The sequence below is a fragment of the Bactrocera neohumeralis genome, chromosome 4, assembly GCF_024586455.1.
Source record: "Bactrocera neohumeralis isolate Rockhampton chromosome 4, APGP_CSIRO_Bneo_wtdbg2-racon-allhic-juicebox.fasta_v2, whole genome shotgun sequence".
NCBI lineage: Eukaryota > Metazoa > Arthropoda > Insecta > Diptera > Tephritidae > Bactrocera > Bactrocera neohumeralis.
Window position 1 is genome coordinate 47,746,011 of NC_065921.1, and position 19,095 is coordinate 47,765,105.

Here is a 19,095-nt window from a genome sequence, read left to right on the forward strand (position 1 = left end):
CTTTGTCCACAATCCTAGAAGGACGCTGAGCGACTCTTGTTCATAAATTTTCGAATATTCATCAACAAGCCTGTTACATCCCGGAAGCTAACGACTCGTTCCTTCGTCGAATTTTCGAGGTACAGTGGTAGTTGTTGCACACCTACATAGTTCATAAAATCGAAAAATAAAATTTTCGATTGAATTTTCGAAATTGAAATCGAATGATTTTTTTTACCTATAATAAAATAATATTTTCACATAAAAAACCAAAATAAAAAGGCAATATTATTATTCTTTTAACACCGCGATTTGGTGGTACGGATGGATATAGGAGATCCTCAGGATTAAAAAATGTATGCACATATACCCTCCTCAGACTTATAGTTTTCGAGATATTTGTATTTAATGGCAGGATTCTGTAACTAGTCTCTAGTCTCTATTTGAGGCAGTTTGAGGTAAAATCTCAATTTGTGACTAGTTACTATTCACTAAACAGTCTCTACCGTTAGTCTCAAAATATTGCCTCAAATTTGAGACCTGGTAGTTAGCAAGTCACAAAACCAAAAAGAACACTTGTCTGCCATTTTGAATATACTGAATAGAGATCATCATAGATATTAATCGATTGTCGTTTTTTTATATTTTGTAAGCAACTCAAACACAAAAAAATTAAAAATAAATCAATTTTACATAAATTTCGTAAATATTATGAAACAAAGTCAACATACATTTTTATTTTTATTGGTAATTATGTTTTTTGACTATGTTATAGACAATTTAATATTTGTTATCGACATATTTATTTTCATTCAAGTGTAAAAACATCTCTGAATAATGAAATGTAATACTTTCTGTGACTGTCACTTACAGAATAGCAAAATCGTCTCAAGTCTCAAAAATTGTCTCTAACTTAAAATCTCAAATTTAGAGACTTGAGACTGTATCACCTTACAGAATCGCACGGTAAATTTCAAAAATTTGTAAAAGTAATGCTCGTTATTTCACTATGTTTAACCCACTTTTCACACATTTTTTTAATTACACTGTACACATTGAAATATATCCAAAATTTACACTTATTGTGTATTTTTTAAGAAAATAAATATACTTTAAAAACTACTTTGCACATCTTTCAAGAGGTTTGTGTGTTTACATTTATGACAAATAGCAGTGTTCCCATACTTTGTGTACTGAAAAAATAATCAAAAATTTAGTAATCAAGATTTAGTGTACTATAATACATCAACTGATAATCAAAATGACGACACGGCTGACACCAACGATCCTGATTTTCATTTTAACGATTTTCGTTAACTTAAACTATTAGTGAGATTCTGCAACCAGTCTCTAGTCTCTATTTGAGACATTTTGAGGTAAAGTCTCAATTTGTGACTAGTTACTATTCAGTAAACAGTTTCTAGGGTTAGTCTCAAAACATTGCCTCAAATTTGAGACCTGATAGTTAGCAGATCACAAAACTAAAAAGAACTCTTGTCTGCCATTTTGAATATACTGAATCATCATAGATATTAATCGATTGTAATTTTTTTTTTGTAAGCAGCTTAAACACGAAAAGGTTAAAAATAAATAAATTTTACATAAATTTCGTAATTATTATGAAACAAATTAAACATATATTTATATTTTTATTGGTAATTATGTTTTTTGACTATGTTATAGAAAATTTAATATTTGTTATCGACATATTTATTTTCATTCAAGTCTAAATATTATGAAATGTAATAGTCACTTACAGAATAGCAAAATCGTCTCAAGTCTCAAAAATTGTCTCCAACTTAAAATCTCAAATTTAGAGACTTGAGACTGTATCACAGTACAGAATCGCACGGTATATTTAGCATTGACAATATATATACAGTGGTGGTCCCATAATTAGAAACGACTTTGCTGCATATAGTTTTACCAATTTATTTTAAATATTTAGATTGCCACGTTAATACTCTAAATTGGAATCAACAAAGCAACACATTTTATTTGAGTTTTACATGAAAACAACAACAATATTAATTATATTTTTAAGAAAATGAGGTAAACACAAAAAATTCAAAATTCAGTTTGGTCATATAATTGGAAACGACAGTAACAACTTAATAATATTTATATAAAATTGAAAAAATGTATTAATTTTTTTAGTGTTTTGTTGAATACCTCTTATTTTTAATAACATTGTCTAGCCTTTGCGGTAAACTTTGGATTAATTGTTGGCATGTTTGAACTGCTTTGCTGTTCCAACTTTGTTGAACCATTTGAAAAAACTTGTATTTATTTCGCGGTTTTTTGTCCTTAAAATCTCGTTTTTCAATTGCCCATAAATTTTCAATTGGCTTGAGGTCCGAACTTTGCGGAGGCCAATCCAAAACATCAATATTTTTATCCGAAAGGCAGCTTTTCACTCACCTTGAATTGTGTTTTGGGTCATTATCGTGCTGAAAAATGTAATGGACTGGCTTATTCTTAAAGGAATATGGTTCCATTACATTCTCCAGAATGTTTTTATATTGATGTTGGTCCATTATCCCATGAACACGCACAATTGGGCCAACACCACAAGAGGAAAAGGCTCCCCAAACCATAACACATCCGCCACCGAGTTTTACTGTTTTTACAGTGTACCTAGGTTTCAGCGCCATGTTGGGAGAACCTCGTACATACGATTTTCCGTCGAACAGGAGTAAATTGAACTTAGATTCCTCACTCCAGAGAACTCTATTCCAGTATTGGGGATTTTTCTTCAGCATTTCCTTAGCAAATCGCAACCGCTTCTTAATATTTTTTGTTTGATATAAGCGTTTTTTCTGCGCAATGCACCCACAAATTCCCGACTCCTGTAAACGCCTTCTTATCGTCCGAGCTGTGATTTCTACATGAATTTCTTGTCAAACTTCAGCCTTTATTTCACGCGAAGTCATGAAAGAGTTGTTTTTGCTCCTACAAATTATTCGGTCTTCTGCTGGAGTGTTTTTTCGAGGTCTGGTTTTCCTGTTAGGGGTTTCAAATTTCTTTGTTTTTTAAACAATTACATGAATAGCTCCAAATACCATGTTTTTGGAGCAAGCAAAGCCTTCTGCGATAGCTGACATTGGCAATTTCTTCTTTTGATAACACCTTACAATTGAACCTCTCAATTTGGGAGTACATGACTTTTTTTTGCCCATTCTAATAATTAAAACGTTTTTAATTGAACGTTGTTTAATTGAATTATACTCACTTTATCACTAAGTTCAAAAAAATCAAAAGAAAGAACTGCGCGTTTCTAATTACGTGGCCAGCCAAGAAACACAAACCGAGAAATAATTTTAATTTTTTATTTAATATATAATATATATATTTAACAATAACGTTTTTCAGTATTTCTCTCCTTTTGATTAACATAGGTGTTCGATCGATGAGGGTTAGAAAGTGCAGAAAGTAGTTTGACACAAAAGTTATTTTTATCTTTATTTATTAAATGACATAAGATACAAAATCCATTTGTATCATTGTCTTTATATATGTATGTTAAATAAAAAATTTTTTGATTATTTTTTCAAAACACAATATGTGGCAACACTGGTATTTTTCATGTCATGTAAGTAAACCAACTACGAGAGTGAATTGTATATAAATTTGTGAATTTTTAAATACAAATATCTCGAAACTTATAAGTCTGAGGAGGGTATATCCTTCGTTGTATTGGACGACTACTGTACCTATGTATATTCGGAAGTAAAGAACTTTCTTCTTTCATTCCGTTAAATTAACTGACATCCCTCTCTTCCTATAACCTGTCGATGCAGTTGAAATACCCATTGCCATGTCCCTTTGGACATCCCTCACATCAATTCCTCATATTGATCAAACAAAATCACCGACTCTAAACAATAAACACTAATACTGCGCAATAAATTAATATTAAATATCACTAGCTAAGCGCCAAATATATGTATATAGTATGTACATAAATATGTTAATTCATATACGCAAACAGTTTCAAAGGAATTTTGACATTAATTCGGAAATTTAAATACTATTACTCCATTTGTATGTGTGATGTGCATAAAATATGTATGAAGATAATGAGAGACAAAAAAGTTCCTGTATGAACGCTGTCTATACAGCTGATTTTTCATATCGATTTTACAGCCCCCATTTCATGTTCTGGTTAGCTCTTTCGATAAAATTTACCAGAACTTAACTGACAGAGGGCTACTAACCAGATACTGACACAACCATCTTTCAACAAGTTTCGATAAAGGTTTAGTTAAACGCTTCAGCATACAGTGTATCACAGAAATAAGTATGCACTATATATTGGCGTAAAAAAGTTAAATTATTTGCAAAATAAAAAAAATATATTATATATACTTTACAAAAACAATTACTCATAATATTTCCTTCGCGAATATGACAGACCGATATCATTGACATATTCCATTATTAAGAACCGTTAGAATTTCTCACTAAAAAGCGAAAATCACACCACATAAATATGTATTCAATTAAACATTTCAATATGGTTTCGATTATCACTCAGTGTTCATACGTTTCTGAAGCAATAAGTAGTTGTTTTTTACAATATATTAATTTTCCAAAGTTTTGATTAAATTTCATCTGCAAATGCAATTAATTTGTTATCATGGCGCCGCGAGGCAAGGAGTTATCGCAAGATTTGAAAGATGTTATTATAAAACTACAAGGTGTTTCCGAAGTAAACAGGGCTTTTTGAATCTAGCGCCCCCTGGTGGCGCCATGTATATGTCGACTGAATCGTTAGAATCTGCTATCTTCTCTCTATTAATTATCCAGTGAGAATTTCATAACATTTCATGGATTGGAAGTGAAGTTATTGCGTTTTAAGTGTCAGTATGTTATCGGTGCGAAAATGAACTTCGAACAAAGAGCCAACAATAAATTTTGTTTTAAAATTGATAAAACTTTTACCGAAATGTTTCAATTGATGAAACAAGTTTATGGCGATGATTGCCTATTCCGTAGCAGAGTGCACGAGTGGTTTCAACGTTTTCAAAGTGGTCGTGGGGACATAAATGACGATCAACATGTGGGGCAATGAAAATCCGTGATCACCGGAAATTCCGTCGAAACTGTGCGTGAATTCATCAAAAATCAGCCGAAATCATCATTGAAATTCATGGAAATGGAATTGAACATCTCCAAAACATCGATTTATCGCATTTTGACCGAACATTTGGGTTTACGAAAGGTGTGTGCACAGTTTGTTCCGCACAAATTGACTGACGACCAAAAATTGCTCTCTTCGATCGACGCTTGTGACCGATTATTTGACCAAAAAACACATTTTAACCATTAACCACTCCTTGTATTCACCTGATATGGTACCGTGTGACTTCTTCCTTTTCGAAAAAATCCATTTGCCCATGAAAGGAAAGCGATATGCAGACGGCATACTGACGGCCATACCGGCCAACAATCTAAAACACTCATTCGACATGCTTTTGGACCATTCAAAAAGCTGTATTGAAGCAGAAGGATTTTGAATAAAATAAATTGATTTTGCCGAAAACCCATTTGTTCTGTTTTTTTTTAAATCCTGTTTACTTTGGAACGCACCTTTTATATAAAGAAAACAAAAGTCAGAGGGAAATTGGAAAAATAATAAATAAAAGTAAATATCCTATTCAAAAAATAGTAGAAAAATACAAAAAAGAAGGGAACCCTAAAAATTACGAAAGATCTGGACGACTAAAAATATTTGATTCCAAAGAGCGACGTATTACCACATTCAAGATACAGGCTAATCAGAAGAAAAGTGCGTACTGAAATGGAAAATGAGACTAGTAAAATCTGGGATCCAAAACTATTCGTCAAGTTTTGTATGATGCTGGTTACCATGGTCGTAATGTCCGGAAAAAGACATTCATAAGTAATATTAACAGACAAAAAAAGATTGAAGTTTGTGAAATAGCACGAAAGTAAAGATGAACATTTCTGGAATTCTCTTATTTTTTCAAATGAAAGTCAATATAATATTTTTGGCTCAGATGGGCATGAAAAAGTATGAAGAAAAGAAAATACAGAGCTTGATCCACGGAATATGGCTTCCACGGTAAAACATGGTGGTGGGTCGTTCATGGTTTGGGGGTGTATGGCAGCAACTTGTGTAGGAAATCTTGTATTCATTGAGCATACAATGAACACATATGATTACCTCAAATAATCATCAAAAAATCTTTGAAAGCTGCTTTAATCGAAGAATGAGGCAAGATTCCATCTTCAGTGACCCAAAAACTGGTAAAGTCCATGCCATCCAAATTGAGAGCAATAAAAAAACCAAAAACCTATCCAACAAAATATGGGCCGTTAATATAAGCTCAAAAATTAAACCGTTGGAACTTTTTTTTGGAATTTACTATTATTGCATGCATACTTTAGTGACGTAAGTTTTAGCTATTTAAAAATTGTTTTCTCTAATTTGAAATTAATTTAAGTTTCTGTTTTTTGCTATTGCTTTTAATTAAAATACTATGAAATAACTGAAAAAAATTATATTATTATTACTTCTGAGGCATGTTATTCTCACGACAAAACGGATAAACACAGTGCATACTTATTTTTTGTGATGCACTGCATATTTAGAAAATGGCTCTTAAGGTACAATTTGCAAAAACGTAAAGCTGAGCACATATTGGACAACAAGTCGTTCCCTGCTTCACAATGTTGTATGTACTTGGAATCATTATGTATGGCAAATAATGCTAAAGAAGCCAAATAAAATAGATATACTAAGTCACAAATAACTGACAACCCTCTCAGGCCTCAGTATCGGCAATTTCTAAGCGGTGTGTATTAAAATTGTATTAATAGAAAATTAAAAAACAAGAAGACTCGTTAACTTCGACTACACCGAAGCTCGGTCCATTCCTTTTAGTAACTATGCGTTCGGTATAGCTTAGTACGCAGCTCTCAAGAAACGTAAAAACTTCATATAAAAAAACGCTTAAGATACAGTCAAGAAACTTTCCTGCGATAAATTTACTTGTGCTAGTACGCAGCTCTCAAGAAATCTAGTACTAATTTTTGATACTTTTTTCAGTAAAATGTGAATATGGCAAACCTGGTTTTGCGAAGAAACATCAAATCAACAATTGTTTCTTGAAGGAAATTCGAAGTAATCGTCAAATTCATCCTAAATTAGTTGAAATCATTATTATGAAGTATATTCCTTTTGAAATGTTGTATAAAACCTACCAATCATCAACAACATTTCTTAAATCTCAATGAAAATATTTATGTTACCATACACATACACACATACATATTACGCACAAAGTTTGTTTTCTTTGTTTATTCTCTCTTGCTCTTCTAATGTAGATCATTCACAATGCGAAACCAGCTGTCAAAATTACTTGAAGAAATAATGTATTTTTTTCTTGAGCAATTATTTGAGAGCTGGATACGAACCTTTCTTCGCCCCACAAAAAAACCGTTAAATCGCATGATCTTTATTGAAAGAATGTAGTTTTCCCTCAAAATGGCCATAGAATCGCGCGCTGTGTGGCAAGTAGCGCCATCTTGTTGAAACCACATGTCAACCAAGTTCAGTTCTTCCATTTTTGGCAACAAAAGTTTGTTGCATCGAACAGGATCGCCATTCACCGTAACGTTGCGTCCAACAGCATCTTTGAAAAAATTCGGTCCAATGATTCCACCAGCGTACAAACCACACCAAACAGTGCATTTTTCGGGATGCATGGGCAGTTCTTGAACGGCTTCTGGTTGCTCTTCACCCCAAATGCGGCAATTTTGCTTATTTACGTAGCCATTGTGAACAACTTTTCTAGGGCCCATTCACTGAAAATTCGACGTTGTGGCTAAGGCTAAGTCTATTCATGATGAAATGTCAAAGCATACTGAGCATCTTTCTCTTTGACACCATGTCTGAAATCCCACGTGATCTGTCAAATACTAATGCATGAAAATCCAAAAAAATCACCCGATATTAAAGTCGCGAGTGCGACGACTGTTTGTTTGATGACAGGAGATATTTCGTTTTGCCCTCGTTCACTGCCAGACCCATTTTCCTTGCCTCCTTGTCTAATCTGGAGAAAGCAGAACTAACGGCGCGGCATACGGCAGCAGCTGTACACTCTTATAAAAGATTGTACCTGTTCGATTAAGTTCTGCAGCTCGAATTATTTTCTCCAGCAGCAGGTTGAAGAAGTCGCAAGATAGGGATTCGCCTTGTCTGAAACCTCGGTTGGTATCGAACGGCTCGGAGAGGTCCTTCCCGATCCTGACGGAGCTTTTGGTGTTGCTCAACGTCAGTTTACACAGCCGTATTAGTTTCGCGGGGATACCAAATTCAGACATCACGGCTTAGAGGCAGCTCCTTTTCGTGCTGTCGAAAGCAGCTTTAAAATCGACGAAGAGGTGGTGTGTGTCAATTCTCCTTTCACAGGTCTTTTCCAAAATTTGGCGCATGGTGAATATCTGGTCGGTTGTTGATTTTCCAGGTCTTAAGCCACACTGATAAGGTCCAATCAGTTTGTTGACGGTGGGCTCTAATCTTTCACACAATACGCTCGATAGAACCTTATACGCGATGTTGAGGAGGCATATCCCACGTTAGTTGGCGCAGATTGTGGGGTCTCCCTTTTTGTGGATTGGGCAGAGCACACTTAAATTCCAATCGTTGGGCCTTCTCCTGGCGTTGTGCGTTCACTGCCATTCAGCAGGCTGGAGAAGTGTTCCCTCCATAATTTAAGTATGCTCTGGGCATCGGTCACTAGATCACCTTTGGGAGTTCTACAAGAGTATGCTCCGGTCTTGAAACCTTCAGTTAGCCGCCGCATCTTTTCGTAGAATTTTCGAGCACTACCCCTGTCGGCCAGCTTATCAAGCTCTTCATACTCACGCATTTCGGCCTCTTTATTTTTCTGTCTGCAAATGCGTCTCGCTTCCCTCTTCAACTCTCGGTATCTATCCCATCCCGCACGTGTTGTGGTCGATCGTAACGTTGCGAGGTGGGCAGCCCTTTTTCTCTCCGCTCCGCAACACGGCACTCCTCGTCGTACCAGTTGTTCTTTTGCATTTTCCGAAAACCAATGGTTTCGGTTGCAGCTGTACGTAAGGAGCTTGAAATGCCGTCCCAAAGAAAGCAGGAGTGCAAGTCGAGTAGAAAATCGTTCGGCTATCTGTTGTGATTGCAGCTTCTCGACGTCGAACCTTCCTTGTGTTTATTGGCGTGCGTTTTTTGCTGCACAGAGACGGGTGCGAATCTTGGCTGCAACAAGATAGTGGTCCGAGTCGATGTTGGGACCTCGGAGCGCACGCACATCTAACTCTGGAACACTGGAGACGTGTCTTCCGTCTATCACAACATGATCGATCTGGTTGGTGGTTTTTCTATCCGGAGACAGCCAGGTGGCTTGATGAATCTTCTTATGCTGGAATCTAGTACTACAGATAACCGTATTTCGGGCCCCGGCGAAGTCGATCAGCCTCAACCCATTTGGGGATGTTTCCTCGTGGAGGCTGAATTTACCGACCGTCGTGCCAAAGATACTTTCCTAAATTAGTTAAAATCATTATTATGACGTATATTTCATTTTGAAATGTTGTATAAAACTTACCAATCATCAACAATATTCCTTAAATCGCAATGAAAATATACAGTCAAACCTGGATAAGCGAGAGTTCAAGGGAGCACAATCTCATTCTCGCTTATAGAGGTTTTTCGCTAACCCGAGTGCGATAAAATAGCAATGTTATATAGTTCCACGCAATAGAATAGGCACAATAATGACAAGAAAACAATACAAAAACAATTGTAGGAAGTTCCACGAAAGTTAAGAATGAGCCATAAAATAGCAGATGTTAAATTTTGTAATTTGTTTTGTCATTTGTCACTTTATGTGTGTATCTTTTATGTATGTATGTATGTATTCTTATTGTAACTATAATTCCTCCTAAATAATATACATAAATAAATAAAGCTTGACTGTCGCTTACAGAGTTATACATAAGTAGCATTCTCACTTACGGAGGTCTATGAGGGAAAAACGACTCTTTCTTACAGAGGATTCTGTTTCTCTCTAATAGAGGTTTTGGGAGCTTAAAATGACGGGTCCTGGCTATAACTCTCACATATAGAGTTTTCTTACCAATCCAGTTCTCACTTACCCAGGTTTGACTGTATATGTTACTGCACACATACATACATACATAAATAATACACAGACAGTTTATTTTCTTTGTTTATTCTCTCTTGCTCTTCTAATGTGGATCATTCACAATGCGTAACCAGCTATCAAAATTACTTGAAGAAATAATGTATGTATTAGTTTTCTTGAACAATTACTTGAGAGCTGGATACGGACCTTTAAGCAGTAATCCATGTCAAATTTCGTGAAGATACCACGTCAAATGCGAAAGTGTTCCATATTAGCCTTTGATTCAAGAAGAAACGTTAACTTCGGCTACACCGAAGCTAATATACCCTTCACAGGTGCATTGCTTTTAGTAACTATGTGTTCAGTTTGTATGGCAGCTATATGCTATAGTGAGCCGATCTGAACAATTTCTTCGGAGATTTCATTGTTACTTTAGAAAATAATCTATACCAAATTTCGTGAATATATCTTGTCAAATGCAAAAGATTTTCCGTACCAGCACTAGATTCCGATCGTTCAGTTTGCATGACAGCTATATGCTATAGTAAGCCGATCTGAACAATTTCTTCGTATACTACATCACTATCTTATAAAACAACCTGTGCCAACTTTGTGAAGATACATTGTCAAATGTGAAAGTTTTTCATACAAGAACTTGATTCCGATCGTTCAGTTCGTATGGCAGCAATATGTTATAGTGGTCCGATATCGACAGTTCCGACAAATGAGCAGCTTCTTGAAGAGAAAGTGACGTTTTTGCAGACAGACGGACATGGCTAAATCGGCTTAGCTCAACATAGTGATCATTTATATATGTATGTATATATTTTATAAGGTCTTCGACGCTTCCTTCTGGATGTTACAAACTTCGTGGCAAACTTAATATACCTTGTTCAGGGTATAATAAATGAGAATAGCTTACGATTAGTAAATATGTGTGTAAGTATATACTATATATGGCAATATTGACGCTAAATGAAACCTGTTATGAGAATTTGTATATTATTCCATTCATATTAGACTCGTTTATGGGCAAGCAACAAACTTTCGGAATTCTTTTTTATTTTGAAAATATTCCGTGATTACAATTTCGCTGTTTCGAATTAATACTATTTATAATTTGTTCTAAACTTTGATTTTTTTTGTAAGTAATACGCAAATATCCATACAATAATGCGTAAAAACACAGAAATTTAAAAAAACCTTTCATGAAGATACAAAATAGCTAATGAAAATATTTTTGTGTACATTAAATAAAATTTGCCGAACCAAAAGAATAGTTGCATACGTATAAAATGAAGTTTTTATATACCACCGAAGGCGGGTTGGTATTGCAAGTGGCCGAAATCCGACCACAAAATGCCGTTAAGCGAAAACATATAAAAGATCATAACTAAGCTCCAAATATAAAGACAAAGTCCGTATCTGGTAAAAAGTGTCGCAGTTGAACATGGTATCTGTGGGCTGAAAATTTTTATAAAGTGGATGTGGCAACCCCTTTAAAAGGTTTAATGATCATATCTCAAAAACCACCAAAGCTATTTCAACCAAACTTGCTGAAAGGAAGTCCTTCTTCATATACATGTATGTTCAAGTATGTACTGTGAAAATGGGTAAAATCGACTATAAACGCCCACTCAGGACGATAATTTTATTAATAAATACGTTTGGGACTCTAAATTTTAAAGCGGGATGGAGTGGAAAAGTTTCATATGAGTCGATATCAAAATTGAACAATGGCCGTGGCGCCGCCCCTCTTTAAGTGAAATCCTCAGGAAGTAGTTAACTGATTTTATCAAAAGGTGGTATATATGTAACATTAATTGTATAGAAAACTTTCTTATTTGATCAGGTCTCTTTACGGTATTTGGCAAATATTGTTGTCCAAAAGAGCGCTTCAATTTCCGAATATTTTATTCAGTCGGATATCTATAGCATTTAGCTACCCCCTGCCTGACCAGTCAAAATCAAGTTCTTATGCGAAGAAGGGTATTGTAGTTTCAGTGCAGCCGAAATTAAGGTTATTTCCTGTTTTATTACAATATATGTACATACCGTCATCTGAAATGCAAAATAACGTAACAACATTTTCGGAAAATTACAGTGGCAAGAATTAAATACGAAATAAAATAGAACATGAGTGAAACAAAATTTTAATATTGGTTAAAACTGGTTTATATCTGACCGCAGAACCTGAAAATGTTGAACATATGTAATATTATGTATGTAATTTGAAGTAGTGAAGCGTAATCAATAAGACACTCAATTTCGAATTTTTTGATGATACGTTATTTTGCATTTCAGGTAACGATATGTAAATTTTTATTTGTTGTTGTCTTTTAAATATTATTTTTTTTTATACCCTGAACAGGGTATATTAAGTTTGTCACGAAGTTTGTAACACACAGAAGGAAGCGTCGGAGACCCTATAACGTATATATATAAATGATCAGTATGTCGAGCTGAGTAGATTTAGCCATGTCCGTCTGTCTGTCTGTGTATATACGAACTAGTCCCTCAGTTTTTAAGATATCGTTTTGAAATTTTGCAAACGTCATTTTCTCTTCAAGAAGCTGCTAATTTGTCGGAACTGCCAATGTCGGAGCACTATAACATATAGCTGCCATATAAACAGAACGATCGTAATCAAGTTATTGTATGGAAAACTTTCACATTTGGCAAGATATACTATTAACGAAATTTGGTATAGATTATTTTCTAAGGCAACAATGTAATCTCCGAAGAAATTGTTCAGATCGGCTCACTATAGCATATAGCTGCCATACAAACCGAACGATCGGAATCAAGGGCTTGTATGGAAAACTCTCGCATTTGACGTGGGATCTTAACGAAATTTGGCATGGATTACTGCTAAAGGTAACAATATAATCTCCAAAAAATTATTCCGAACGGATTACTATAGCATATAGCTTCCACACAAACTGAACACATAGTTACTACATAGTTTTTCTTGTTTCTGTTATTCTTATTTTGATTGTTTTTATAAGCTTACAAGCTGTCAGTGCAGTCAGAAAATTAGCATAAACGCAGAGAATATGCCTTTGTGCAATGGACCAACCGAATAACCTACTTCTACTGATGATGGAAAATATTGGCGCTACTAACGCCGCCCTGAGGATGGAGTCGCTATTCGCCATTCACTTGGGAGTGGCCAGAAACGATTCTTTTACATATGGCTCAAGCAGCTCACGACTTCCGGTTCTCGACCAAGTATCCCATGGATAGCTAAAGAACATCCATTTGAAGGCGAAACATCCCCTCCACAGTATTGTGCACTGGGTTTGGAACCCGCCACGTAAAAAACGCCCCCAATGAAAAGTTTAAACAGCCTCGGATGAGATATCCCCCTTTTGATTACGAGCATGGCAAACGAATTAAGGACTATAATTTGAGGGCATGCACCTGGAATGAACGGAAAGGTGCCGCTGCCCAGCTGGATGATGTCTTCTTGAAAATAAAGGCTGACATCACCGCCGTTCAAGAAATGCGATGAACGGGACAATGACTGAAGCGAGTATATCCTTGTATCATTTACTACAGTGGGCATAAAAAGGAGAGAAAATTCGGTGTGGGATTCGTGGTGGGAGAGAGACTCCGTCATTCACCCCGGTGGGTGAACGTCTAGCCACAATCCGCATCAAAACGAAGTTCTTCAACATATCGCCAATTTACGCCCACGCCCCGACGGAAGGGAAGGATGATGTAACCAAAAATGCCTTCCATGAGTGCTTGAAGCGCACCTATGAGAGCCCCCGCCAAGATGTCAAAATCGTGCTTGGCGACTTTAACGCCGGGATGGTCAAGGAAGGTATCTTCCTCGGCTCGGTAAATTCAGCCTCCACGAGGAAACATCCGCAAATATGTTGAGGCTGATCGACTTCGCCGGGGCCGTGGACATCAAGCTACCTGGCTGTATCCGGATCGAAAAGCCACCAACCAGATAGATCATGTTGTGATCCCCAGTGTTTTAGACGTGCGTACGCTCCCGGGTCCTAACATCGAATCGGACCACTATCTCGTTGCAGCCAAGATCCGCCTCTGTACAGCAAAAAACGCACGGCTGCAAAAACAAGGGAAGTTCGACGTCGAGAAGCTGCAATCGAACAATTTTCTACTCAACTTGCACTCCTGCTCTCTGAGAGCACTTGTCAATAACTCGGTATATGGGAAACTGTGGGACGGCATTTCAAGCTCCTTACGTACAGCTGCAAGCGAAACCATAGGTTTTGGAAAATGCAAAAGAACAGATGACAACAACGTCAGCCTCGAAATCCAACGCAGAATATCTCTGGCCAACAAGTGCTACTTAGGACCAAGTAGGCAATTAAGAAGTAAAGTCCTCTCTCGAAGAACAAATGTCGATGAAACGACACGATAACTGTATGAGATAAACGACGACATTGACATACATAGCTCATCAAATTAAAAGACAACGGCTACGCTGACTAGGTAATGTCGTCCAAATGCATGAAAAGTATTCGACGCAGTACTTGCCTGTGGCCTAGATTAAGACCTCCACTCCATTGGAAAGACCAGGTGGAAAAAGACCTGGCTTCGCTTGGAATCTCCAATTGAGGCCACCTTGTGAAAAGAAGAAACAACTGGCGCGCTGCTGTTAACTCGGCTATAACTACGTAAGCGGTTTCTACGCCAGTAAAGAAGAAGAAGACTGACGCCGCCCACCCACCTGCTGAACGTCATTTCACTATTTTTATCATCCTTACCACACACTCCAAAGTTTACCTACAACCGTAACTTGTATTTATTGTTATTGTAACAATGTTGTCGCATGGAACTAAAAATAGATCAACTCACGAGACTGGCATAGCACCAAGAACAACAACAACCGAGAATAACTACTATAATAAGCGACGGAACAGTAAATTTTTAGTCAACGATAACAATTTATATTTGGGCAAACATATATACATATGTACTTAACATACACATACTGTCGTATTCACTTGCAACAAAGTCAATTTTTCTTAGTCGCCGGCAGTACGCACTCGTCGTCTCCGACAATTACCGTCACACACACTCATATGTACATATGTACATATAACTCACAGCATAAAAGTAGCAATTGCGGATGTGGGGTGGAGGACCACACTGTATTACTGATTCCACCAGTGTGTACGCAAATGCAACCGCCGGGAGCTTATCCATCGGTCCAGTTTCAATTGGCTGTTGTTCGCATTTTTTACACTCCAGTTTTTGTTCCTGGCATTGTTGTTGTTGCTTATGCAGTTATTTTTTGCCCAAGTGTGATTACTTTGACCTCAGTTGACCTGCTTTTAATCAGTGGCCAGCTACAATCGAATGGGCCGCATGCGATTTCAATGGATCCGACCGTTGTAGGCTTCATTCAGCTTTTCACTTTCGTTTGTCGTGCGATGAATGCAACAATTGCAGTTACGCTAACATAATGTGTGTAACTGTGTTGCTGTGTGAGATTAATATTTAGGAATACGAGGGCTGATTGATTAGGCATTATTTTTTCGCATTTCCTTACACCGAGTAAGTCGAAATTGAACTCCACTTGTGACAAAGACATGACTTCGGCTTTTGAGAGCGAAAATAACTCATCCCGATCCCTTTGTATCTTCTGATTTCGCGGTGAAGAATTGATATTGAGTTATATTAAAAAGAGGTGGTTAAGGTTTCAAGTATCAGGCATGAGTTGGTTCATGTCATTTGACATCAATATTTTGTTGTCCTCTCACTCAATCCCTTAAAATAAAGCATCTAAAACCATTGGTACAAAGCAATGAGGCTAAGGCATGGACTTTAAATCTTTATTATGCCGATTCAATTTTTCAAATTAGCAATTTTTCGGCGGCATAAGATTTAATTTTATTTAACGTAAAGCTGTAATGACGATGAAAATCGAGAACAGGAAATTTGTGGAATACGACTCTACGTGCCTCATTTCAGCATAATTAATGAGGATGGGTATGCTATTGTTTTATTGAGAAATACCATTGTACTATGTTTTCAATATTTGTCACACTAGCTGACTTCGATCGCCATTTCCTTATTTAAAGTGATATATGTACATGTTGCCAAGTTTTGGTTTGCATATTTTATTTCAGTTTTACTATTGTAAATGGTCCAAATGACAAATGAAAATACAATTTTCTGTTTTCTTATGTCTTCAAATGGTTATAGTAATTTATAGAAAACAAAAATGAAGAGTTACTGCAACGTTTTTTAACGGAAAAAAAAATTCCACTAAGAAAGGATCAAACACAAGTGCCCGTTTGTTGAGTATCTGGTATAGTTTGTTCGGTTCGTTGGAGAGTAATGCTTGACGAATCGAAAACAGCTTCTGTTTACTTCGATATGTCCGAAACCATCAAATTTGTATCTTATTACCTTATATTATAGGGCATAGACTCAATTAGTTTCATAATTTAAAAAAAAACTAGTCTTATCGTGTTTGTTTAATTAATTAACAAACATTTGATTAACCGGTTTCAAATAAGGTGGAATGTCAGAAATCATAATTTAACATAAATAGGGCGCAGAAAAGGGTCTAGGCTAATTGTATTAACTTCTAACATTGCTCAGGTATATTCGATAACATATTTTCAGCAACTTTATAAATATATAAATCTCACAAAAATAGTATACAGGAGTTAGGGTATTTCGTAGACCAATTTCACATATTTTCGTCTTTCAACTATAGTATATTCAATATTATTCGTTCAGTTAATTTTCCGAAGATATCTTTCATATTGACCGCTATATACTGTATAAAGAGTTAGGGTATTTCGTAGACCAATTTCACATATTTTCGTCTTTCAACTATAGTATATTCAATATTATTCGTTCAGTTAATTTTCCGAAGATATCTTTCATATTGACCGCTATATACTGTATAAAGCTAATCAACTTTGTTTTTGGCATTACCACTAATTACTAACAAAGGAAAATGCTCTTTGATTTTTATTAGGGTTCCTCGCATACCACCTGGTGCTCACATATTCGGAGGCATAAGCAGTTTTGATCCGATTTGGGCAATTTTTTGTCATAAGGTGGCAGACCTCAAAGGCAGTATTCGTGCAAACTATTCGGATACGTTGATTGGTGCTGGAAAGTGGATAAATCAGACTGAATTGATAGTTTAGTTATAAGTAAGGAAGGCGTGGTGTAGTCTAATTTCACCCATTTTTGCTCTGTAACAGGATAATGTCAAGAAAAGAATGCTGAAAAGATTTGTCCTGAGCCAGTTGATTTATATAGCTTTAGATGTTTCCCAATAACAGTCTTGCATCTTATTATGGGACTTTATAGGTTTTTGATTGCGAAGATCTGATTCCTCCATTTGCAATACCATATCCCCCTTTCATCAAGATATCGCAATTATTCCTTACACGGACGGATAGACAGTCACTCGGATTTCAACTCATCTTGTCATTCTGGTTATTTATATACATATATATATATAAATATAGACCCCTTTATCTATCTCGCTTACTTTTAGATGATACAGTAGACGCTTGGAAATTAGAACCACTTTGTTTTTGGGGTAGTTCTAATTTCCGAAATGTTCTAATTTCTGGACGGTTTTTTTTTAACTTAAATAATAAAACTAAGAGTCAAGCCACTTCCAGAAACTATATAAAAACATTTTTTTTTATTTTTTTTCTTATTTTATTTAAAAACATAACAATTCAGTTCATTACATAACAATTATGAAAAAAAAACAACTTAAAATTTCAGAAATTAATTAAAAATTCAGGATAAGGGCTCAGTTCAAAATTATTTTTTGTTTGACATATAATCAGTAATATTTGTTTGTTTTTTTGGTTTCTTTAAATCCGATATAACAATATCGTTACGGAGGGCCAAAAGATTGGCCATGTGCTCACTGGAAGACAATTCACTCATGTTGCACCAATTTATTAAATTGTTAACGCTTTCAATAGCTATAGCATTTGAAATAACTGGTGTGTCATCAACAACGTCATCTTCACTGCTATCAGAAAACTCAGCACCGCTACTTTCTTTCATTTCTCGCATTTCTCGATGCCATCAATACACATGAAACTGTTTGTATCAATTTATGCTAAAAGAGTTTGATTTATTTGGAGAGCTTCATTGCAGTCCTCATTTTTGTTAAACAACTGTGCTAGTGGCACATCATCATCGCTGAAATATGCAACTATGTTGCCATCTTTGCTTTGAAGATGCTCAATTCAATGCAACAAAAAATGGGAATTCCCTTGTGTTTAAAATTAAAAAAAAACCGCTCAGAAATTAGAACTTCAAGTTCCAATGCATTAAAAACTCTGGTTCTAATTTCTGAGAGTTCTAATTTGTGAGCGTCTACTGTACAAACAAACCTTATACCATGTTCAGACCGACACTTACTCACACGATTTCGGCTGTTGAGTGGTTTATCCCACAAATCTTATAAATTTATCAAGGTTTCGCCATACAAAAATGACAGTTCAAAATCACTTCAGCGGATTTTGCGCCATCTACTTGGCAGCATTGGAAATCTATTACATTCTGATTTAGGCACTACAAAAAGGAAAAAATGTAAACAAACAAATTTTTATAAGAGCAATGAATCTAATTTCTGCTGAAAATCGACTTCCCAAATGAAAAAATGCGTCCATTATTTCCATTATATGTAATATATTTAAAAGAATATGGCTTTTATTACAAAATACTATATGACAATGTTTTCTTTTGATAAATATTGAGCGATGTAAATTCTTGAATGGCAAAAACAGCTGTTTTTAATCTATTCAACGGCAGTAAGAACACTGTTGGGTTATGAAATGCTTAAATGTAATCTAATCTTTTAAATTTTCGGTCTGAACATGGTATTAGGTAAATAAAACTTTGTACCCTGTAGCAACATGTTGCAAGAGTATTAAAATAAATCGGGCAAATCTTATAAAATCATCGATAGTTTTATGGATTGTAG

At 35.7% G+C, this 19,095-nt stretch overlaps 1 protein-coding gene across 4 annotated transcripts in view; it reads left to right on the forward strand.

The window, feature by feature from the left end:
* LOC126754550 (ERI1 exoribonuclease 2-like) overlaps nt 1-19,095 on the forward strand; it is a 31,111-nt gene that overhangs the window by 1,548 nt on the left and 10,468 nt on the right. The gene's annotated exons all lie outside the window — the stretch shown is intronic.